Genomic DNA, 23,538 nt, shown 5'->3' on the forward strand with positions numbered 1-23,538 from the left:
CCCCTGCCTTATGCCTTAGCCGGCACTTGTGCCCCTGCCTTATGCCTTAGCCGGCACTTGTGCCCCTGCCTTATGCCTTAGCCGGCACTTGTGCCCCTGCCTTATGCCTTAGCCGGCACTTGTGCCCCTGCCTTATGCCTATCAGGTACTTGTGCCCCTGCCTTATGCCTTAGCCGGCACTTGTGCCCCTGCCTTATGCCTTAGCCGGCACTTGTGCCCCTGCCTTATGCCATAGCCGGCACTTGTGCCCCTGCCTTATGCCTTAGCCGGCACTTGTGCCCCTGCCTTATGCCTTAGCCGGCACTTGTGCCCCTGCCTTATGCCTTAGCCGGCACTTGTGCCCCTGCCTTATGCCTTAGCCGGCACTTGTGCCCCTGCCTTATGCCTTAGCCGGCACTTGTGCCCCTGCCTTATGCCTTAGCCGGCACTTGTGCCCCTGCCTTATGCCTTAGCCGGCACTTGTGCCCCTGCCTTATGCCTTAGCCGGCACTTGTGCCCCTGCCTTATGCCTTAGCAAGCACTTGTGCCCCTGCCTTATGCCTTAGCCGGCACTTGTGCCTTTGCCTTATGCCTTAGCCCGCACTTGTGCCCCTGCCTTATGCCTTAGCCCGCACTTGTGCCCGTGCCTTATGCCTTAGCCCGCACTTGTGCCCCTGCCTTATGCCTTAGCCGGCACTTGTGCCCCTGCCTTATGCTTTAGCCGGCACTTGTGCCCCTTCCTTATGCCTTAGCCGGCACTTGTGCCCCTGCCTTATGCCTATCAGCTACTTTTGCCCCTGCCTTATGCCTTAGCCGGCACTTGAGCCCCTGCCTTATGCCTTAGCCGGCACTTGAGCCCCTGCCTTATGCCTTAGCCGGCACTTGAGCCCCTGCCTTATGCCTTAGCCGGCACTTGAGCCCCTGCCTTATGCCTTAGCCGGCACTTGTGCCCCTGCCTTATGCCTATGAGGTACTTGTGCCCCTGCCTTATGCCTTAGCTGGCATTTGTGCCCCTGCCTTATGCCTTAGCCGGCATTTGTGCCCCTGCCTTATGCCTTAGCCGGCACTTGTGCCCCTGCCTTATGCCTTAGCCGGCACTTGTGCCCCTGCCTTATGCTTTAGCTGGCACTTGTGCCCCTGCCTTATGCCTATCAGGTACTTGTGCCCCTGCCTTATGCCTTAGCCGGCAGTTGTGCCTCTGCCTTATGCCTTAGCCGGCACTTGTTCCCCTGCCTTATGCCTTAGCCGGCACTTGTGCCCCTGCCTTATGCCTTAGCCGGCACTTGTGCCCCTGCCTTATGCCTTAGCCGGCACTTGTGCCCCTGCCTTATGCCTTAGCCGGCACTTGTGCCCCTGCCTTATGCCTTAGCCGGCACTTGTGCCCCTGCCTTATGCCTTAGCCGGCACTTGTGCCCCTGCCTTATGCCTTAGCCGGCACTTGTGCCCCTGCCTTATGCCTTAGCCGGCACTTGTGCCCCTGCCTTATGCCTTAGCCGGCACTTGTGCCCCTGCCTTATGCCTTAGCCGGCACTTGTGCCCCTGCCTTATGCCTTAGCCGGCACTTGTGCCCCTGCCTTATGCCTTAGCCGTCACTTGTGCCCCTGCCTTATGCCTTAGCCGGCACTTGTGCCCCTGCCTTATGCCTTAGCCGGCACTTGTGCCCCTGCCTTATGCCTTAGCCGGCACTTGTGCCCCTGCCTTATGCCTTAGCCGGCACTTGTGCCCCTGCCTTATGCCTTAGCCGGCACTTGTGCCCCTGCCTTATGCCTTAGCCGGCACTTGTGCCCCTGCCTTATGCCTATGAGGTACTTGTGCCCCTGCCTTATGCCTTAGCTGGCATTTGTGCCCCTGCCTTATGCCTTAGCCGGCACTTGTGCCCCTGCCTTATGCCTTAGCCGGCACTTGTGCCCCTGCCTTATGCCTTAGCCGGCACTTGTGCCCCTGCCTTATGCCTTAGCCGGCACTTGTGCCCCTGCCTTATGCCTTAGCCGGCACTTGTGCCCCTGCCTTATGCCTACCAGGTACTTGTGCCCCTGCCTTATGCCTTAGCCGGCACTTGTGCCCCTGCCTTATGCCTATGAGGTACTTGTGCCCCTGCCTTATGCCTTAGCTGGCATTTGTGCCCCTGCCTTATGCCTTAACTGGCACTTGTGCCCCTGCCTTATGCCTTAGCTGGCACTTGTGCCCCTGCCTTATGCCTTAGCCGGCACTTGTGCCCCTGCCTTATGCCTTAGCCGGCACTTGTGCCCCTGCCTTATGTCTTAGCCGGCACTTGTGCCCCTGCCTTATGCCTTAGCCGGCACTTGTGCCCCTGCCTTATGCTTTAGCCGGCACTTGTGCCCCTGCCTTATGCTTTAGCCGGCACTTGTGCCCCTTCCTTATGCCTCAGCCGGCACTTGTGCCCCTGCCTTATGCCTATCAGCTACTTTTGCCCCTGCCTTATGCCTTAGCCGGCACTTGTGCCCCTGCCTTATGCCTTAGCCGGCACTTGTGCCCCTGCCTTATGCCTTAGCCGGCACTTGTGCCCCTGCCTTATGCCTTAGCCGGCACTTGTGCCCCTGCCTTATGCCTTAGCCGGCACTTGTGCCCCTGCCTTATGCCTTAGCCGGCACTTGTGCCCCTGCCTTATGCCTATCAGGTACTTGTGCCCCTGCCTTATGCCTATGAGGTACTTGTGCCCCTGCCTTATGCCTTAGCTGGCATTTGTGCCCCTGCCTTATGCCTTAGCCGGCACTTGTGCCCCTGCCTTATGCCTTAGCCGGCACTTGTGCCCCTGCCTTATGCCTTAGCCGGCACTTGTGCCCCTGCCTTATGCCTTAGCCGGCACTTGTGCCCCTGCCTTATGCCTATCAGGTACTTGTGCCCCTGCCTTATGCCTTAGCCGGCACTTGTGCCCCTGCCTTATGCCTTAGCCGGCACTTGTGCCCCTGCCTTATGCCATAGCCGGCACTTGTGCCCCTGCCTTATGCCTTAGCCGGCACTTGTGCCCCTGCCTTATGCCTTAGCCGGCACTTGTGCCCCTGCCTTATGCCTTAGCCGGCACTTGTGCCCCTGCCTTATGCCTTAGCCGGCACTTGTGCCCCTGCCTTATGCCTTAGCCGGCACTTGTGCCCCTGCCTTATGCCTTAGCCGGCACTTGTGCCCCTGCCTTATGCCTTAGCCGGCACTTGTGCCCCTGCCTTATGCCTTAGCCGGCACTTGTGCCCCTGCCTTATGCCTTAGCCGGCACTTGTGCCCCTGCCTTATGCCTTAGCAAGCACTTGTGCCCCTGCCTTATGCCTTAGCCCGCACTTGTGCCTTTGCCTTATGCCTTAGCCCGCACTTGTGCCCCTGCCTTATGCCTTAGCCCGCACTTGTGCCCGTGCCTTATGCCTTAGCCCGCACTTGTGCCCCTGCCTTATGCCTTAGCCGGCACTTGTGCCCCTGCCTTATGCTTTAGCCGGCACTTGTGCCCCTTCCTTATGCCTTAGCCGGCACTTGTGCCCCTGCCTTATGCCTATCAGCTACTTTTGCCCCTGCCTTATGCCTTAGCCGGCACTTGAGCCCCTGCCTTATGCCTTAGCCGGCACTTGAGCCCCTGCCTTATGCCTTAGCCGGCACTTGAGCCCCTGCCTTATGCCTTAGCCGGCACTTGAGCCCCTGCCTTATGCCTTAGCCGGCACTTGTGCCCCTGCCTTATGCCTATGAGGTACTTGTGCCCCTGCCTTATGCCTTAGCTGGCATTTGTGCCCCTGCCTTATGCCTTAGCCGGCATTTGTGCCCCTGCCTTATGCCTTAGCCGGCACTTGTGCCCCTGCCTTATGCCTTAGCCGGCACTTGTGCCCCTGCCTTATGCTTTAGCTGGCACTTGTGCCCCTGCCTTATGCCTATCAGGTACTTGTGCCCCTGCCTTATGCCTTAGCCGGCAGTTGTGCCTCTGCCTTATGCCTTAGCCGGCACTTGTTCCCCTGCCTTATGCCTTAGCCGGCACTTGTGCCCCTGCCTTATGCCTTAGCCGGCACTTGTGCCCCTGCCTTATGCCTTAGCCGGCACTTGTGCCCCTGCCTTATGCCTTAGCCGGCACTTGTGCCCCTGCCTTATGCCTTAGCCGGCACTTGTGCCCCTGCCTTATGCCTTAGCCGGCACTTGTGCCCCTGCCTTATGCCTTAGCCGGCACTTGTGCCCCTGCCTTATGCCTTAGCCGGCACTTGTGCCCCTGCCTTATGCCTTAGCCGGCACTTGTGCCCCTGCCTTATGCCTTAGCCGGCACTTGTGCCCCTGCCTTATGCCTTAGCCGGCACTTGTGCCCCTGCCTTATGCCTTAGCCGGCACTTGTGCCCCTGCCTTATGCCTTAGCCGGCACTTGTGCCCCTGCCTTATGCCTTAGCCGGCACTTGTGCCCCTGCCTTATGCCTTAGCCGGCACTTGTGCCCCTGCCTTATGCCTTAGCCGGCACTTGTGCCCCTGCCTTATGCCTTAGCCGGCACTTGTGCCCCTGCCTTATGCCTATGAGGTACTTGTGCCCCTGCCTTATGCCTTAGCTGGCATTTGTGCCCCTGCCTTATGCCTTAGCCGGCACTTGTGCCCCTGCCTTATGCCTTAGCCGGCACTTGTGCCCCTGCCTTATGCCTTAGCCGGCACTTGTGCCCCTGCCTTATGCCTTAGCCGGCACTTGTGCCCCTGCCTTATGCCTTAGCCGGCACTTGTGCCCCTGCCTTATGCCTACCAGGTACTTGTGCCCCTGCCTTATGCCTTAGCCGGCACTTGTGCCCCTGCCTTATGCCTATGAGGTACTTGTGCCCCTGCCTTATGCCTTAGCTGGCATTTGTGCCCCTGCCTTATGCCTTAACTGGCACTTGTGCCCCTGCCTTATGCCTTAGCTGGCACTTGTGCCCCTGCCTTATGCCTTAGCCGGCACTTGTGCCCCTGCCTTATGCCTTAGCCGGCACTTGTGCCCCTGCCTTATGTCTTAGCCGGCACTTGTGCCCCTGCCTTATGCCTTAGCCGGCACTTGTGCCCCTGCCTTATGCTTTAGCCGGCACTTGTGCCCCTGCCTTATGCTTTAGCCGGCACTTGTGCCCCTTCCTTATGCCTCAGCCGGCACTTGTGCCCCTGCCTTATGCCTATCAGCTACTTTTGCCCCTGCCTTATGCCTTAGCCGGCACTTGTGCCCCTGCCTTATGCCTTAGCCGGCACTTGTGCCCCTGCCTTATGCCTTAGCCGGCACTTGTGCCCCTGCCTTATGCCTTAGCCGGCACTTGTGCCCCTGCCTTATGCCTTAGCCGGCACTTGTGCCCCTGCCTTATGCCTTAGCCGGCACTTGTGCCCCTGCCTTATGCCTTAGCCGGCACTTGTGCCCCTGCCTTATGCCTTAGCCGGCACTTGTGCCCCTGCCTTATGCCTTAGCCGGCACTTGTGCCCCTGCCTTATGCCTTAGCCGGCACTTGTGCCCCTGCCTTATGCCTTAGCCGGCACTTGTGCCCCTGCCTTATGCCTTAGCCGGCACTTGTGCCCCTGCCTTATGCCTTAGCCGGCACTTGTGCCCCTGCCTTATGCCTTAGCCGGCACTTGTGCCCCTGCCTTATGCCTTAGCCGGCACTTGCGCCCCTGCCTTATGCCTTAGCCGGCACTTGCGCCCCTTTCTTTTTATTTTATTGCCTTAAGCTTCTTGTCCGCTAGGCACGCAGAACAGGCTTTACGCTCTTCGCTCTTGTCCCGTCTGAATGCGCATGCACGACTGTAAATGGGGAAGAAGGCATTACCCATTTATGGAGGACAGACAAGAAGTGCCTGGTCGCTTGGAGCATGGGGTTGTGGAGTGGCTCCGCACTGTACAACAAAGGATCTAGTCCTCAATGTCCAAGTACAGAGTAGAGGGGTGAAAGCTAGCTCTTCAACCCTATGGGTGCCTCAACCTTAATGCAAAGAGTGCAAAGAGTTAGCCTTATGTCTTAGCCAGCACTTGTGCACCTGCCTTATGCCTTAGCCGGCAATTGTGCCCCTGCCTTATGCCTTAGCCGGCACTTGTGCCCCTGCCTTATGCCTTAGCCGGCACTTGTGCCCCTGCCTTATGCCTTAGCCGGCAGTTGTGCCTCTGCCTTATGCCTTAGCCGGCACTTGTTCCCCTGCCTTATGCCTTAGCCGGCACTTGTGCCCCTGCCTTATGCCTTAGCCGGCACTTGTGCCCCTGCCTTATGCCTTAGCCGGCACTTGTGCCCCTGCCTTATGCCTTAGCCGGCACTTGTGCCCCTGCCTTATGCCTTAGCCGGCACTTGTGCCCCTGCCTTATGCCTTAGCCGGCACTTGTGCCCCTGCCTTATGCTTTAGCCGGCACTTGTACCCCTGCCTTATGCCTCAGCCGGCACTTGTGCCCCTGCCTTATGCCTCAGCCGGCACTTGTGTCCCTGCCTTATGCCTCAGCCGGCACTTGTGCCCCTGCCTTATGCCTCAGCCGGCACTTGTGCCCCTGCCTTATGCCTATCAGCTACTTTTGCCCCTGCCTTATGCCTTAGCCGGCACTTGAGCCCCTGCCTTATGCCTTACCCGGCACTTGTGCCCCTGCCTTATGCCTATGAGGTACTTGTGCCCCTGCCTTATGCCTTAGCTGGCATTTGTGCCCCTGCCTTATGCCTTAGCTGGCATTTGTGCCCCTGCCTTATGCCTTAGCCGGCACTTGTGCCCCTGCCTTATGCCTTAACCGGCACTTGTGCCCCTGCCTTATGCCTTAGCCGGCACTTGTTACCCTGCCTTATGCCTTAGCCGGCACTTGTGCCCCTGCCTTATGCCTTAGCCGGCACTTGTGCCCCTGCCTTATGCCTTAGCCGGCACTTGTGCCCCTGCCTTATGCCTTAGCAAGCACTTGTGCTCCTGCCTTATGCCTTAGCTGGCACTTGTGCCTTTGCCTTATGCCTTAGCCGGCACTTGTGCCCCTGCCTTATGCCTATCAGCTACTTTTGCCCCTGCCTTATGCCTTAGCCGGCACTTGAGCCCCTGCCTTATACCTTAGCTGGCAATTGAGCCCCTGCCTTATGCCTTAGCTGGCACTTGAGCCCCTGCCTTATGCCTTAGCTGGCACTTGTGCCCCTGCCTTATGCCTATGAGGTACTTGTGCCCCTGCCTTATGCCTTAGCCGGCACTTGTGCCCCTGCCTTATGCCTTAGCCGGCACTTGTGCCCCTGCCTTATGCCTTAGCCGGCACTTGTGCCCCTGCCTTATGCCTTAGCCGGCACTTGTGCCCCTGCCTTATGCCTTAGCCGGCACTTGTGCCCCTGCCTTATGCCTTAGCCGGCACTTGTGCCCCTGCCTTATGCCTTAGCCGGCACTTGTGCCCCTGCCTTATGCCTTAGCCGGCACTTGTGCCCCTGCCTTATGCCTTAGCCGGCACTTGTGCCCCTGCCTTATGCCTTAGCCGGCACTTGTGCCCCTGCCTTATGCCTTAGCCGGCACTTGTGCCCCTGCCTTATGCCTTAGCCGGCACTTGTGCCCCTGCCTTATGCCTTAGCCGGCACTTGTGCCCCTGCCTTATGCCTTAGCCGGCACTTGTGCCCCTGCCTTATGCCTTAGCCGGCACTTGTGCCCCTGCCTTATGCCTTAGCCGGCACTTGTGCCCCTGCCTTATGCCTTAGCCGGCACTTGTGCCCCTGCCTTATGCCTTAGCCGGCACTTGTGCCCCTGCCTTATGCCTTAGCCGGCACTTGTGCCCCTGCCTTATGCCTCAGCCGGCACTTGTGCCCCTGCCTTATGCCTCAGCCGGCACTTGTGCCCCTGCCTTATGCCTTAGCCGGCACTTGTGCCCCTGCCTTATGCCTATGAGGTACTTGTGCCCCTGCCTTATGCCTTAGCTGGCATTTGTGCCCCTGCCTTATGCCTTAGCCGGCACTTGTGCCCCTGCCTTATGCCTTAGCCGGCACTTGTGCCCCTGCCTTATGTTTTAGCCGGCACTTGTGCCCCTGCCTTATGCCTTAGCCGGCACTTGTGCCCCTGCCTTATGCCTTAGCAGGCACTTGTGCCCCTGCCTTGTGCCTTAGCCGGCACTTGTGCCCCTGCCTTGTGCCTTAGCCGGCACTTGTGCCCCTGCCTTATGCCTATCAGGTACTTGTGCCCCTGCCTTATGCCTTAGCCGGCACTTGTGCCCCTGCCTTATGCCTTAGCCGGCACTTGTGCCCCTGCCTTATGCCTTAGCCCGCACTTGTGCCCCTGCCTTGTGCCTTAGCCGGCACTTGTGCCCCTGCCTTATGCCTATCAGGTACTTGTGCCCCTGCCTTATGCCTTAGCCGGCACTTGTGCCCCTGCCTTATGCCTTAGCCGGCACTTGTGCCCCTGCCTTATGCCTATCAGGTACTTGTGCCCCTGCCTTATGCCTTAGCCGGCACTTGTGCCCCTGCCTTATGCCTTAGCCGGCACTTGTGCGCCTGCCTTATGCTTTAGCCGGCACTTGTGCCCCTTCCTTATGCCTTAGCCGGCACTTGTGCCCCTGCCTTATGCCTATCAGCTACTTTTGCCCCTGCCTTATGCCTTAGCCGGCACTTGAGCCCCTGCCTTATGCCTTAGCCGGCACTTGTGCCCCTGCCTTAGCCGGCACTTGTGCCCCTGCCTTATGCCTTAGCCGGCACTTGTGCCCCTGCCTTATGCCTATCAGCTACTTTTGCCCCTGCCTTATGCTTTAGCCGGCACTTGTGCCCCTTCCTTATGCCTTAGCCGGCACTTGTGCCCCTGCCTTATGCCTATCAGCTACTTGTGCCCCTGCCTTATGCCTATCAGCTACTTGTGCCCCTGCCTTATGCCTTAGCCGGCACTTGTGCCCCTGCCTTATGCCTTAGCCGGCACTTGTGCCCCTGCCTTATGCCTTAGCCGGCACTTGTGCCCCTGCCTTATGCCTTAGCCGGCACTTGTGCCCCTGCCTTATGCCTATCAGGTACTTGTGCCCCTGCCTTATGCCTTAGCCGGCACTTGTGCCCCTGCCTTATGCCTTAGCCGGCACTTGTGCGCCTGCCTTATGCCTTAGCCGGCACTTGTGCCTTTGCCTTATGCCTTAGCCGGCACTTGTGCCTTTGCCTTATGCCTTAGCCGGCACTTGTGCCCCTGCCTTATGCCTTAGCCGGCACTTGTGCCCCTGCCTTATGCCTATCAGGTACTTGTGCCCCTGCCTTATGCCTTAGCCGGCACTTGTGCCCCTGCCTTATGCCTTAGCCGGCACTTGTGCGCCTGCCTTATGCCTTAGCCGGCACTTGTGCCTTTGCCTTATGCCTTAGCCGGCACTTGTGCCTTTGCCTTATGCCTTAGCCGGCACTTGTGCCTTTGCCTTATGCCTTAGCCGGCACTTGTGCCCCTGCCTTATGCCTTAGCCCGCACTTGGGCCCCTGCCTTATGCCTTAGCCCGCACTTGGGCCTCTGCCTTATGCCTTAGCCCGCACTTGTGCCCCTGCCTTATGCCTTAGCCGGCACTTGTGCCCCTGCCTTATGCTTTAGCCGGCACTTGTGCCCCTTCCTTATGCCTTAGCCGGCACTTGTGCCCCTGCCTTATGCCTATCAGCTACTTTTGCCCCTGCCTTATGCCTTAGCCGGCACTTGAGCCCCTGCCTTATGCCTTAGCCGGCACTTGAGCCCCTAACTTATGCCTTAGCTGGCACTTGAGCCCCTGCCTTATGCCTTAGCCGGCACTTGTGCCCCTGCCTTATGCCTATGAGGTACTTGTGCCCCTGCCTTATGCCTTAGCCGGCATTTGTGCCCCTGCCTTATGCCTTAGCCGGCACTTGTGCCCCTGCCTTATGCCTTAGCCGGCACTTGTGCCCCTGCCTTATGCCTTAGCCGGCACTTGTGCCCCTGCCTTATGCCTTAGCCGGCACTTGTGCCCCTGCCTTATGCCTTAGCCGGCACTTGTGCCCCTGCCTTATGCCTATCAGGTACTTGTGCCCCTGCCTTATGCCTTAGCCGGCACTTGTGCCCCTGCCTTATGCCTTAGCCGGCACTTGTGCCCCTGCCTTATGCCTTAGCCGGCACTTGTGCCCCTGCCTTATGCCTTAGCCGGCACTTGTGCCCCTGCCTTATGCCTTAGCCGGCACTTGTGCCCCTGCCTTATGCCTTAGCCGGCACTTGTGCCCCTGCCTTATGCCTTAGCCGGCACTTGTGCCCCTGCCTTATGCCTTAGCCGGCACTTGTGCCCCTGCCTTATGCCTTAGCCGGCACTTGTGCCCCTGCCTTATGCCTTAGCCGGCACTTGTGCCCCTGCCTTATGCCTTAGCCGGCACTTGTGCCCCTGCCTTATGCCTTAGCCGGCACTTGTGCCCCTGCCTTATGCCTTAGCCGGCACTTGTGCCCCTGCCCTATGCCTTAGCCGGCACTTGTGCCCCTGCCTTATGCCTTAGCCGGCACTTGTGCCCCTGCCTTATGCCTTAGCCGGCACTTGTGCCCCTGCCTTATGCCTTAGCCGGCACTTGTGCCCCTGCCTTATGCCTTAGCCGGCACTTGTGCCCCTGCCTTATGCCTTAGCCGGCACTTGTGCCCCTGCCTTATGCCTTAGCCGGCACTTGTGCCCCTGCCTTATGCCTTAGCCGGCACTTGTGCCCCTGCCTTATGCCTTAGCCGGCACTTGTGCCCCTGCCTTATGCCTTAGCCGGCACTTGTGCCCCTGCCTTATGCCTTAGCCGGCACTTGTGCCCCTGCCTTATGCCTTAGCCGGCACTTGTGCCCCTGCCTTATGCCTTAGCCGGCACTTGTGCCCCTGCCTTATGCCTTAGCCGGCACTTGTGCCCCTGCCTTATGCCTTAGCCGGCACTTGTGCCCCTGCCTTATGCCTTAGCCGGCACTTGTGCCCCTGCCTTATGCCTTAGCCGGCACTTGTGCCCCTGCCTTATGCCTTAGCCGGCACTTGTGCCCCTGCCTTATGCCTTAGCCGGCACTTGTGCCCCTGCCTTATGCCTTAGCCGGCACTTGTGCCCCTGCCTTATGCCTTAGCCGGCACTTGTGCCCCTGCCTTATGCCTTAGCCGGCACTTGTGCCCCTGCCTTATGCCTTAGCCGGCACTTGTGCCCCTGCTTTATGTTTTAGCCGGCACTTGTGCCCCTGCCTTATGCTTTAGCCGGCACTTGTGCCCCTTCCTTATGCCTCAGCCGGCACTTGTGCCCCTGCCTTATGCCTATGAGGTACTTGTGCCCCTGCCTTATGCCTTAGCTGGCATTTGTGCCCCTGCCTTATGCCTTAGCCGGCACTTGTGCCCCTGCCTTATGCCTTAGCCGGCACTTGTGCCATTGCCTTATGCCTTAGCCGGCACTTGTGCCCCTGCCTTATGCCTTAGCCGGCACTTGTGCCCCTGCCTTATGCCTTAGCCGGCACTTGTGCCCCTGCCTTATGCCTTAGCCGGCACTTGTGCCCCTGCCTTATGCCTTAGCCGGCACTTGTGCCCCTGCCTTATGACTATCAGCTACTTTTGCCCCTGCCTTATGCCTTAGCCGGCACTTGTGCCCCTGCCTTATGCCTTAGCCGGCACTTGTGCCCCTGCCTTATGCCTTAGCCGGCACTTGTGCCCCTGCCTTATGCCTTAGCCGGCACTTGTGCCCCTGCCTTATGCCTTAGCCGGCACTTGTGCCCCTGCCTTATGCCTTAGCCGGCACTTGTGCCCCTGCCTTATGCCTTAGCCGGCACTTGTGCCCCTGCCTTATGCCTTAGCCGGCACTTGTGCCCCTGCCTTATGCCTTAGCCGGCACTTGTGCCCCTGCCTTATGCCTTAGCCGGCACTTGTGCCCCTGCCTTATGCCTTAGTCGGCACTTGTGCCCCTGCCTTATGCCTATCAGGTACTTGTGCCCCTGCCTTATGCCTTAGCCGGCACTTGTGCCCCTGCCTTATGCCTTAGCCGGCACTTGTGCCCCTGCCTTATGCCTTAGCCGGCACTTGTGCCCCTGCCTTATGCCTTAGCCGGCACTTGTGCCCCTGCCTTATGCCTTAGCTGGCACTTGTGCCCCTGCCTTATTCCTTAGCCGGCACTTGTGCCCCTGCCTTATGCCTATCAGGTACTTGTGCCCCTGCCTTATGCCTATCAGGTACTTGTGCCCCTGCCTTATGCCTTAGCTGGCACTTGAGCCCCTAACTTATGCCTTAGCTGGCACTTGAGCCCCTGCCTTATGCCTTAGCCGGCACTTGTGCCCCTGCCTTATGCCTATGAGGTACTTGTGCCCCTGCCTTATGCCTTAGCCGGCATTTGTGCCCCTGCCTTATGCCTTAGCCGGCACTTGTGCCCCTGCCTTATGCCTTAGCCGGCACTTGTGCCCCTGCCTTATGCCTTAGCCGGCACTTGTGCCCCTGCCTTATGCCTTAGCCGGCACTTGTGCCCCTGCCTTATGCCTTAGCCGGCACTTGTGCCCCTGCCTTATGCCTATCAGGTACTTGTGCCCCTGCCTTATGCCTTAGCCGGCACTTGTGCCCCTGCCTTATGCCTTAGCCGGCACTTGTGCCCCTGCCTTATGCCTTAGCCGGCACTTGTGCCCCTGCCTTATGCCTTAGCCGGCACTTGTGCCCCTGCCTTATGCCTTAGCCGGCACTTGTGCCCCTGCCTTATGCCTTAGCCGGCACTTGTGCCCCTGCCTTATGCCTTAGCCGGCACTTGTGCCCCTGCCTTATGCCTTAGCCGGCACTTGTGCCCCTGCCTTATGCCTTAGCCGGCACTTGTGCCCCTGCCTTATGCCTTAGCCGGCACTTGTGCCCCTGCCTTATGCCTTAGCCGGCACTTGTGCCCCTGCCTTATGCCTTAGCCGGCACTTGTGCCCCTGCCTTATGCCTTAGCCGGCACTTGTGCCCCTGCCTTATGCCTTAGCCGGCACTTGTGCCCCTGCCTTATGCCTTAGCCGGCACTTGTGCCCCTGCCTTATGCCTTAGCCGGCACTTGTGCCCCTGCCTTATGCCTTAGCCGGCACTTGTGCCCCTGCCTTATGCCTTAGCCGGCACTTGTGCCCCTGCCTTATGCCTTAGCCGGCACTTGTGCCCCTGCCTTATGCCTTAGCCGGCACTTGTGCCCCTGCCTTATGCCTTAGCCGGCACTTGTGCCCCTGCCTTATGCCTTAGCCGGCACTTGTGCCCCTGCCTTATGCCTTAGCCGGCACTTGTGCCCCTGCCTTATGCCTTAGCCGGCACTTGTGCCCCTGCCTTATGCCTTAGCCGGCACTTGTGCCCCTGCCTTATGCCTTAGCCGGCACTTGTGCCCCTGCCTTATGCCTTAGCCGGCACTTGTGCCCCTGCCTTATGCCTTAGCCGGCACTTGTGCCCCTGCCTTATGCCTTAGCCGGCACTTGTGCCCCTGCCTTATGCCTTAGCCGGCACTTGTGCCCCTGCCTTATGCCTTAGCCGGCACTTGTGCCCCTGCCTTATGCCTTAGCCGGCACTTGTGCCCCTGCCTTATGCCTTAGCCGGCACTTGTGCCCCTGCTTTATGTTTTAGCCGGCACTTGTGCCCCTGCCTTATGCTTTAGCCGGCACTTGTGCCCCTTCCTTATGCCTCAGCCGGCACTTGTGCCCCTGCCTTATGCCTATGAGGTACTTGTGCCCCTGCCTTATGCCTTAGCTGGCATTTGTGCCCCTGCCTTATGCCTTAGCCGGCACTTGTGCCCCTGCCTTATGCCTTAGCCGGCACTTGTGCCATTGCCTTATGCCTTAGCCGGCACTTGTGCCCCTGCCTTATGCCTTAGCCGGCACTTGTGCCCCTGCCTTATGCCTTAGCCGGCACTTGTGCCCCTGCCTTATGCCTTAGCCGGCACTTGTGCCCCTGCCTTATGCCTTAGCCGGCACTTGTGCCCCTGCCTTATGACTATCAGCTACTTTTGCCCCTGCCTTATGCCTTAGCCGGCACTTGTGCCCCTGCCTTATGCCTTAGCCGGCACTTGTGCCCCTGCCTTATGCCTTAGCCGGCACTTGTGCCCCTGCCTTATGCCTTAGCCGGCACTTGTGCCCCTGCCTTATGCCTTAGCCGGCACTTGTGCCCCTGCCTTATGCCTTAGCCGGCACTTGTGCCCCTGCCTTATGCCTTAGCCGGCACTTGTGCCCCTGCCTTATGCCTTAGCCGGCACTTGTGCCCCTGCCTTATGCCTTAGCCGGCACTTGTGCCCCTGCCTTATGCCTTAGTCGGCACTTGTGCCCCTGCCTTATGCCTATCAGGTACTTGTGCCCCTGCCTTATGCCTTAGCCGGCACTTGTGCCCCTGCCTTATGCCTTAGCCGGCACTTGTGCCCCTGCCTTATGCCTTAGCCGGCACTTGTGCCCCTGCCTTATGCCTTAGCCGGCACTTGTGCCCCTGCCTTATGCCGTAGCTGGCACTTGTGCCCCTGCCTTATTCCTTAGCCGGCACTTGTGCCCCTGCCTTATGCCTATCAGGTACTTGTGCCCCTGCCTTATGCCTATCAGGTACTTGTGCCCCTGCCTTATTCCTTAGCCAGCACTTGTGCCCCTGCCTTATGCCTATCAGGTACTTGTGCCCCTGCCTTATGCCTATCAGGTACTTGTGCCCCTGCCTTATGCCTTAGCCGGCACTTGTGCCCCTGCCTTATGCCTTAGCCGGCACTTGTGCCCTTGCCTTATGCCTTAGCCGGCACTTGTGCCCCTGCCTTATGCCTTAGCCGTCACTTCTGCCCCTGCCTTATGCCTATCCGTCACTTGTGCCCCTGCCTTATGCCTTAGCCGACACTTGTGCCCCTGCCTTATGCCTGAGCCGGCACTTGTGCCCCTGCCTTATGCCTTAGCCGGCACTTGTGCCCCTGCCTTATGCCTTAGCCGGCACTTGTGCCCCTGCCTTATGCCTTAGCCGGCACTTGTGCCCCTGCCTTATGCCAATAAGGTACTTGTGCCCCTGCCTTATGCCTTAGCCGGCACTTGTGCCCCTGCCTTATGCCTTAGCCGGCACTTGTGCCCCTGCCTTATGCCTTAGCCGGCACTTGTGCCCCTGCCTTATGCCTTAGCCGGCACTTGTGCCCCTGCCTTATGCCTTAGCCGGCACTTGTGCCCCTGCCTTATGCCTACCAGGTACTTGTGCCCCTGCCTTATGCCTTAGCCGGCACTTGTGCCCCTGCCTTATGCCTTAGCCGGCACTTGTGCCCCTGCCTTATGCCTTAGCCGGCACTTGTGCCCCTGCCTTATGCCTTAGCCGGCACTTGTGCCCCTGCCTTATGCCTTAGCCGGCACTTGTGCCCCTGCCTTATGCCTTAGCCGGCACTTGTGCCCCTGCCTTATGCCTTAGCCGGCACTTGTGCCCCTGCCTTATGCCTTAGCCGGCACTTGTGCCCCTGCCTTATGCCTTAGCCGGCACTTGTGCCCCTGCCTTATGCCTTAGCCGGCACTTGTGCCCCTGCCTTATGCCTTAGCCGGCACTTGTGCCCCTGCCTTATGCCTTAGCCGGCACTTGTGCCCCTGCCTTTTACTTTAGCCGGCACTTGTGCCCCTTCCTTGTGCCTCAGCCGGCACTTGTGCCCCTGCCTTATGCCTATCAGCTACTTTTGCCCCTGCCTTATGCGTTAGCCGGCACTTGTGCCCCTGCCTTATGCCTTAGCCGGCACTTGTGCCCCTGCCTTATGCTTTAGCCGGCACTTGTGCCCCTTCCTTATGCCTCAGCCGGCACTTGTGCCCCTGCCTTATGCCTATCAGCTACTTTTGCCCCTGCCTTATGCCTTAGCCGGCACTTGTGCCCCTGCCTTATGCCTTAGCCGGCACTTGTGCCCCTGCCTTATGCCTTAGCCGGCACTTGTGCCCCTGCCTTATGCCTTAGCCGGCACTTGTGCCCCTGCCTTATGCCTTAGCCGGCACTTGTGCCCCTGCCTTATGCCTTAGCCGGCACTTGTGCCCCTGCCTTATGCCTTAGCCGGCACTTGTGCCCCTGCCTTATGCCTTAGCCGGCACTTGTGCCCCTGCCTTATGCCTTAGCCGGCACTTGTGCCCCTGCCTTATGCCTTAGCCGGCACTTGTGCCCCTGCCTTATGCCTTAGCCGGCACTTGTGCCCCTGCCTTATGCTTTAGCCGGCACTTGTGCCCCTTCCTTATGCCTCAGCCGGCACTTGTGCCCCTGCCTTATGACTATCAGCTACTTTTGCCCCTGCCTTATGCCTTAGCCGGCACTTGTGCCCCTGCCTTATGCCTTAGCTGGCACTTGTGCCCCTGCCTTATGCCTTATGCCTATGAGGTACTTGTGCCCCTGCCTTATGCCTATGAGGTACTTGTGCCCCTGCCTTATGCCTATGAGGTACTTGTGCCCCTGCCTTATGCCTTAGCCGGCATTTGTGCCCCTGCCTTATGCCTTAGCCGGCACTTGTGCCCCTGCCTTATGCCTTAGCCGGCACTTGTGCCCCTGCCTTATGCCTTAGCCGGCACTTGTGCCCCTGCCTTATGCCTTAGCCGGCACTTGTGCCCCTGCCTTATGCCTACCAGGTACTTGTGCCCCTGCCTTATGCCTTTGCCGGCACTTGTGCCCCTGCCTTATGCCTTAGCCGGCACTTGTGCCCCTGCCTTATGCCTATCAGCTACTTTTGCCCCTGCCTTATGCCTTAGCCGGCACTTGTGCCCCTGCCTTATGCTTTAGCCGGCACTTGTGCCCCTGCCTTATGCTTTAGCCGGCACTTGTGCCCCTGCCTTATGCCTTAGCTGGCACTTGTGCCCCTGCCTTATGCCTTAGCCGGCACTTGTGCCCCTTCCTTATGCCTCAGCCGGCACTTGTGCCCCTGCCTTATGCCTATCAGCTACTTTTGCCTCTGCCTTATGCCTTAGCCGGCACTTGAGCCCCTGCCTTATGCCTTAGCCGGCACTTATGCCCCTGCCTTATGCCTATCAGCTACTTGTGCCCCTGCCTTATGCCTTAGCCGGCACTTGTGCCCCTGCCTTATGCCTTAGCCGGCACTTGTGCCCCTGCCTTATGCCTTAGCCGGCACTTGTGCCCCTTCCTTATGCCTCAGCCGGCACTTGTGCCCCTGCCTTATGCCTATCAGCTACTTTTGCCTCTGCCTTATGCCTTAGCCGGCACTTGAGCCCCTGCCTTATGCCTTAGCCGGCACTTATGCCCCTGCCTTATGCCTATCAGCTACTTGTGCCCCTGCCTTATGCCTTAGCCGGCACTTGTGCCCCTGCCTTATGCCTTAGCCGGCACTTGAGCCCCTGCCTTATGCCTTAGCCGGCACTTGTGCCCCTGCCTTATGCCTTAGCCGGCACTTGTGCCCCTGCCTTATGCCTATCAGGTACTTGTGCCCCTGCCTTATGCCTTAGCCGGCACTTGTGCCCCTGCGTTATGCCTTAGCCGGCACTTGTGCCCCTGCCTTATGCCTTAGCCGGCACTTGTGCCCCTGCCTTAGCCGGCACTTGTGCCCCTGCCTTATGCCTTAGCCGGCACTTGTGCCCCTGCCTTATGCCTTAGCCGGCACTTGTGCCCCTGCCTTATGCCTTAGCCGGCACTTGTGCCCCTGCCTTATGCCTATCAGGTACTTGTGCCCCTGCCTTATGCCTTAGCCGGCACTTGTGCCCCTGCGTTATGCCTTAGCCGGCACTTGTGCCCCTGCCTTATGCCTTAGCCGGCACTTGTGCCCCTGCCTTATGCCTTAGCCGGCACTTGTGCCCCTGCCTTATGCCTTAGCCGGCACTTGTGCCCCTGCCTTATGCCTTAGCCGGCACTTGTGCCCCTGCCTTATGCCTTAGCCGGCACTTGTGCCCCTGCCTTATGCCTTAGCCGGCACTTGTGCCCCTGCCTTATGCCTTAGCCGGCACTTGTGCCCCTGCCTTATGCCTTAGCCGGCACTTGTGCCCCTGCCTTATGCCTTAGCCGGCACTTGTGCCCCTGCCTTATGCCTTAGCCGGCACTTGTGCCCCTGCCTTATGCCTTAGCCGGCACTTGTGCCCCTGCCTTATGCCTTAGCCGGCACTTGTGCCCCTGCCTTATGCCTTAGCCGGCACTTGTGCCCCTGCCTTATGCCTTAGCCGGCACTTGTGCCCCTGCCTTATGCCTTAGCCGGCACTTGTGCCCCTGCCTTATGCCTTAGCCGGCACTTGTGCCCCTGCCTTATGCCTTAGCCGGCACTTGTGCCCCTGCCTTATGCCTTAGCCGGCACTTGTGCCCCTGCCTTATGCCTTAGCCGGCACTTGTGCCCCTGCCTTATGCCTTAGCCGGCACTTGTGCCCCTGCCTTATGCCTTAGCCGGCACTTGTGCCCCTGCCTTATGCCTTAGCCGGCACTTGTGCCCCTGCCTTATGCCTTAGCCGGCACTTGTGCCCCTGCCTTATGCCTTAGCCGGCACTTGTGCCCCTGCCTTATGCCTTAGCCGGCACTTGTGCCCCTGCCTTATGCCTTAGCCGGCACTTGTGCCCCTGCCTTATGCCTTAGCCGGCACTTGTGCCCCTGCCTTATGCTTTAGCCGGCACTTGTGCCCCTGCCTTATGCTTTAGCCGGCACTTGTGCCCCTTCCTTATGCCTCAGCCGGCACTTGTGCCCCTTCCTTATGCCTCAGCCGGCACTTGTGCCCCTGCCTTATGCCTCAGCCGGCACTTGTGCCCCTGCCTTATGCCTTAGCCGGCACTTGTGCCCCTGCCTTATGCCTTAGCCGGCACTTGTGCCCCTGCCTTATGCCTTAGCCGGCACTTGTGCCCCTGCCTTATGCCTTAGCCGGCACTTGTGCCCCTGCCTTATGCCTTAGCCGGCACTTGTGCCCCTGCCTTATGCCTTAGCCGGCACTTGTGCCCCTGCCTTATGCCTTAGCCGGCACTTGTGCCCCTGCCTTATGCCTTAGCCGGCACTTGTGCCCCTGCCTTATGCCTTAGCCGGCACTTGTGCCCCTGCCTTATGCCTTAGCCGGCACTTGTGCCCCTGCCTTAGCCGGCACTTGTGCCCCTGCCTTATGCCTTAGCCGGCACTTGTGCCCCTGCCTTATGCCTTAGCCGGCACTTGTGCCCCTGCCTTATGCCTTAGCCAGCACTTGTGCCCCTGCCTTATGCCTTAGCCGGCACTTGTGCCCCTGCCTTATGCCTTAGCCGGCACTTGTGCCCCTGCCTTATGCCTTAGCCGGCACTTGTGCCCCTGCCTTATGCCTTAGCCGGCACTTGTGCCCCTGCCTTATGCCTTAGCCGGCACTTGTGCCCCTGCCTTATGCCTTAGCCGGCACTTGTGCCCCTGCCTTATGCCTTAGCCGGCACTTGTGCCCCTGCCTTATGCTTTAGCCGGCACTTGTGCCCCTGCCTTATGCTTTAGCCGGCACTTGTGCCCCTTCCTTATGCCTCAGCCGGCACTTGTGCCCCTTCCTTATGCCTCAGCCGGCACTTGTGCCCCTGCCTTATGCCTCAGCCGGCACTTGTGCCCCTGCCTTATGCCTTAGCCGGCACTTGTGCCCCTGCCTTATGCCTTAGCCGGCACTTGTGCCCCTGCCTTATGCCTTAGCTGGCACTTGTGCCCCTGCCTTATGCCTTAGCCGGCACTTGTGCCCCTGCCTTATGCCTTAGCCGGCACTTGTGCCCCTGCCTTATGCCTTAGCCGGCACTTGTGCCCCTGCCTTATGCCTTAGCCGGCACTTGTGCCCCTGCTTTATGTTTTAGCCGGCACTTGTGCTCCTGCCTTATGCTTTAGCCGGCACTTGTGCCCCTTCCTTATGCCTCAGCCGGCACTTGTGCCCCTGCCTTATGCCTATGAGGTACTTGTGCCCCTGCCTTATGCCTTAGCTGGCATTTGTGCCCCTGCCTTATGCCTTAGCCGGCACTTGTGCCCCTGCCTTATGCCTTAGCCGGCACTTGTGCCATTGCCTTATGCCTTAGCCGGCACTTGTGCCCCTGCCTTATGCCTTAGCCGGCACTTGTGCCCCTGCCTTATGCCTTAGCCGGCACTTGTGCCCCTGCCTTATGCCTTAGCCGGCACTTGTGCCCCTGCCTTATGCCTTAGCCGGCACTTGTGCCCCTGCCTTATGACTATCAGCTACTTTTGCCCCTGCCTTATGCCTTAGCCGGCACTTGTGCCCCTGCCTTATGCCTTAGCCGGCACTTGTGCCCCTGCCTTATGCCTTAGCCGGCACTTGTGCCCCTGCCTTATGCCTTATGCCTATGAGGTACTTGTGCCCCTGCCTTATGCCTATGAGGTACTTGTGCCCCTGCCTTATGCCTATGAGGTACTTGTGCCCCTGCCTTATGCCTTAGCCGGCACTTGTGCCCCTGCCTTATGCCTTAGCCGGCACTTGTGCCCCTGCCTTATGCCTTAGCCGGCACTTGTGCCCCTGCCTTATGCCTTAGCCGGCACTTGTGCCCCTGCCTTATGCCTTAGCCGGCACTTGTGCCCCTGCCTTATGCCTTAGCCGGCACTTGTGCCCCTGCCTTATGCCTTAGCCGGCACTTGTGCCCCTGCCTTATGCCTTAGCCGGCACTTGTGCCCCTGCCTTATGCCTTAGCCGGCACTTGTGCCCCTGCCTTATGCCTTAGCCGGCACTTGTGCCCCTGCCTTATGCCTTAGCCGGCACTTGTGCCCCTGCCTTATGCCTTAGCCGGCACTTGTGCCCCTGCCTTATGCCTTAGTCGGCACTTGTGCCCCTGCCTTATGCCTATCAGGTACTTGTGCCCCTGCCTTATGCCTTAGCCGGCACTTGTGCCCCTGCCTTATGCCTTAGCCGGCACTTGTGCCCCTGCCTTATGCCTTAGCCGGCACTTGTGCCCCTGCCTTATGCCTTAGCCGGCACTTGTGCCCCTGCCTTATGCCTTAGCTGGCACTTGTGCCCCTGCCTTATTCCTTAGCCGGCACTTGTGCCCCTGCCTTATGCCTATCAGGTACTTGTGCCCCTGCCTTATGCCTATCAGGTACTTGTGCCCCTGCCTTATTCCTTAGCCAGCACTTGTGCCCCTGCCTTATGCCTATCAGGTACTTGTGCCCCTGCCTTATGCCTATCAGGTACTTGTGCCCCTGCCTTATGCCTTAGCCGGCACTTGTGCCCCTGCCTTATGCCTTAGCCGGCACTTGTGCCCTTGCCTTATGCCTTAGCCGGCACTTGTGCCCCTGCCTTATGCCTTAGCCGTCACTTCTGCCCCTGCCTTATGCCTATCCGTCACTTGTGCCCCTGCCTTATGCCTTAGCCGACACTTGTGCCCCTGCCTTATGCCTGAGCCGGCAGTTGTGCCCCTGCCTTATGCCTTAGCCGGCACTTGTGCCCCTTCCTTATGCCTTAGCCGGCACTTGTGCCCCTGCCTTATGCCTTAGCCGGCACTTGTGCCCCTGCCTTATGCCAATAAGGTACTTGTGCCCCTGCCTTATGCCTTAGCCGGCACTTGTGCCCCTGCCTTATGCCTTAGCCGGCACTTGTGCCCCTGCCTTATGCCTTAGCCGGCACTTGTGCCCCTGCCTTATGCCTTAGCCGGCACTTGTGCCCCTGCCTTATGCCTTAGCCGGCACTTGTGCCCCTGCCTTATGCCTACCAGGTACTTGTGCCCCTGCCTTATGCCTTAGCCGGCACTTGTGCCCCTGCCTTATGCCTTAGCCGGCACTTGTGCCCCTGCCTTATGCCTTAGCCGGCACTTGTGCCCCTGCCTTATGCCTTAGCCGGCACTTGTGCCCCTGCCTTATGCCTTAGCCGGCACTTGTGCCCCTGCCTTATGCCTTAGCCGGCACTTGTGCCCCTGCCTTATGCCTTAGCCGGCACTTGTGCCCCTGCCTTATGCCTTAGCCGGCACTTGTGCCCCTGCCTTATGCCTTAGCCGGCACTTGTGCCCCTGCCTTATGCCTTAGCCGGCACTTGTGCCCCTGCCTTTTGCTTTAGCCGGCACTTGTGCCCCTTCCTTGTGCCTCAGCCGGCACTTGTGCCCCTGCCTTATGCCTATCAGCTACTTTTGCCCCTGCCTTATGCGTTAGCCGGCACTTGTGCCCCTGCCTTATGCCTTAGCCGGCACTTGTGCCCCTGCCTTATGCTTTAGCCGGCACTTGTGCCCCTTCCTTATGCCTCAGCCGGCACTTGTGCCCCTGCCTTATGCCTATCAGCTACTTTTGCCCCTGCCTTATGCCTTAGCCGGCACTTGTGCCCCTGCCTTATGCCTTAGCCGGCACTTGTGCCCCTGCCTTATGCCTTAGCCGGCACTTGTGCCCCTGCCTTATGCCTTAGCCGGCACTTGTGCCCCTGCCTTATGCCAATAAGGTACTTGTGCCCCTGCCTTATGCCTTAGCCGGCACTTGTGCCCCTGCCTTATGCCTTAGCCGGCACTTGTGCCCCTGCCTTATGCCTTAGCCGGCACTTGTGCCCCTGCCTTATGCCTTAGCCGGCACTTGTGCCCCTGCCTTATGCCTTAGCCGGCACTTGTGCCCCTGCCTTATGCCTTAGCCGGCACTTGTGCCCCTGCCTTATGCCTTAGCCGGCACTTGTGCCCCTGCCTTATGCCTTAGCCGGCACTTGTGCCCCTGCCTTATGCCTTAGCCGGCACTTGTGCCCCTGCCTTATGCTTTAGCCGGCACTTGTGCCCCTTCCTTATGCCTCAGCCGGCACTTGTGCCCCTGCCTTATGACTATCAGCTACTTTTGCCCCTGCCTTATGCCTTAGCCGGCACTTGTGCCCCTGCCTTATGCCTTAGCTGGCACTTGTGCCCCTGCCTTATGCCTTAGCCGGCACTTGTGCCCCTGCCTTATGCCTTAGCCGGCACTTGTGCCCCTGCCTTATGCCTTATGCCTATGAGGTACTTGTGCCCCTGCCTTATGCCTATGAGGTACTTGTGCCCCTGCCTTATGCCTATGAGGTACTTGTGCCCCTGCCTTATGCCTTAGCCGGCATTTGTGCCCCTGCCTTATGCCTTAGCCGGCACTTGTGCCCCTGCCTTATGCCTTAGCCGGCACTTGTGCCCCTGCCTTATGCCTTAGCCGGCACTTGTGCCCCTGCCTTATGCCTTAGCCGGCACTTGTGCCCCTGCCTTATGCCTACCAGGTACTTGTGCCCCTGCCTTATGCCTTTGCCGGCACTTGTGCCCCTGCCTTATGCCTTAGCCGGCACTTGTGCCCCTGCCTTATGCCTATCAGCTACTTTTGCCCCTGCCTTATGCCTTAGCCGGCACTTGTGCCCCTGCCTTATGCTTTAGCCGGCACTTGTGCCCCTGCCTTATGCTTTAGCCGGCACTTGTGCCCCTGCCTTATGCCTTAGCCGGCACTTGTGCCCCTGCCTTATGCCTTAGCCGGCACTTGTGCCCCTGCCTTATGCCTTAGCCGGCACTTGTGCCCCTGCCTTATGCCTATCAGCTACTTTTGCCCCTGCCTTATGCCTTAGCCGGCACTTGTGCCCCTGCCTTATGCTTTAGCCGGCACTTGTGCCCCTGCCTTATGCTTTAGCCGGCACTTGTGCCCCTGCCTTATGCCTTAGCCGGCACTTGTGCCCCTGCCTTATGCCTTAGCCGGCACTTGTGCCCCTGCCTTATGCCTTAGCCGGCACTTGTGCCCCTGCCTTATGCCTTAGCCGGCACTTGTGCCCCTGCCTTATGCCTATCAGCTACTTTTGCCCCTGCCTTATGCCTTAGCCGGCACTTGTGCCCCTGCCTTATGCTTTAGCCGGCACTTGTGCCCCTGCCTTATGCTTTAGCCGGCACTTGTGCCCCTTCCTTATGCCTCAGCCGGCACTTGTGCCCCTGCCTTATGCC

The sequence above is a fragment of the Ranitomeya variabilis genome, chromosome 1 (genome assembly GCF_051348905.1).
Source record: "Ranitomeya variabilis isolate aRanVar5 chromosome 1, aRanVar5.hap1, whole genome shotgun sequence".
NCBI lineage: Eukaryota > Metazoa > Chordata > Amphibia > Anura > Dendrobatidae > Ranitomeya > Ranitomeya variabilis.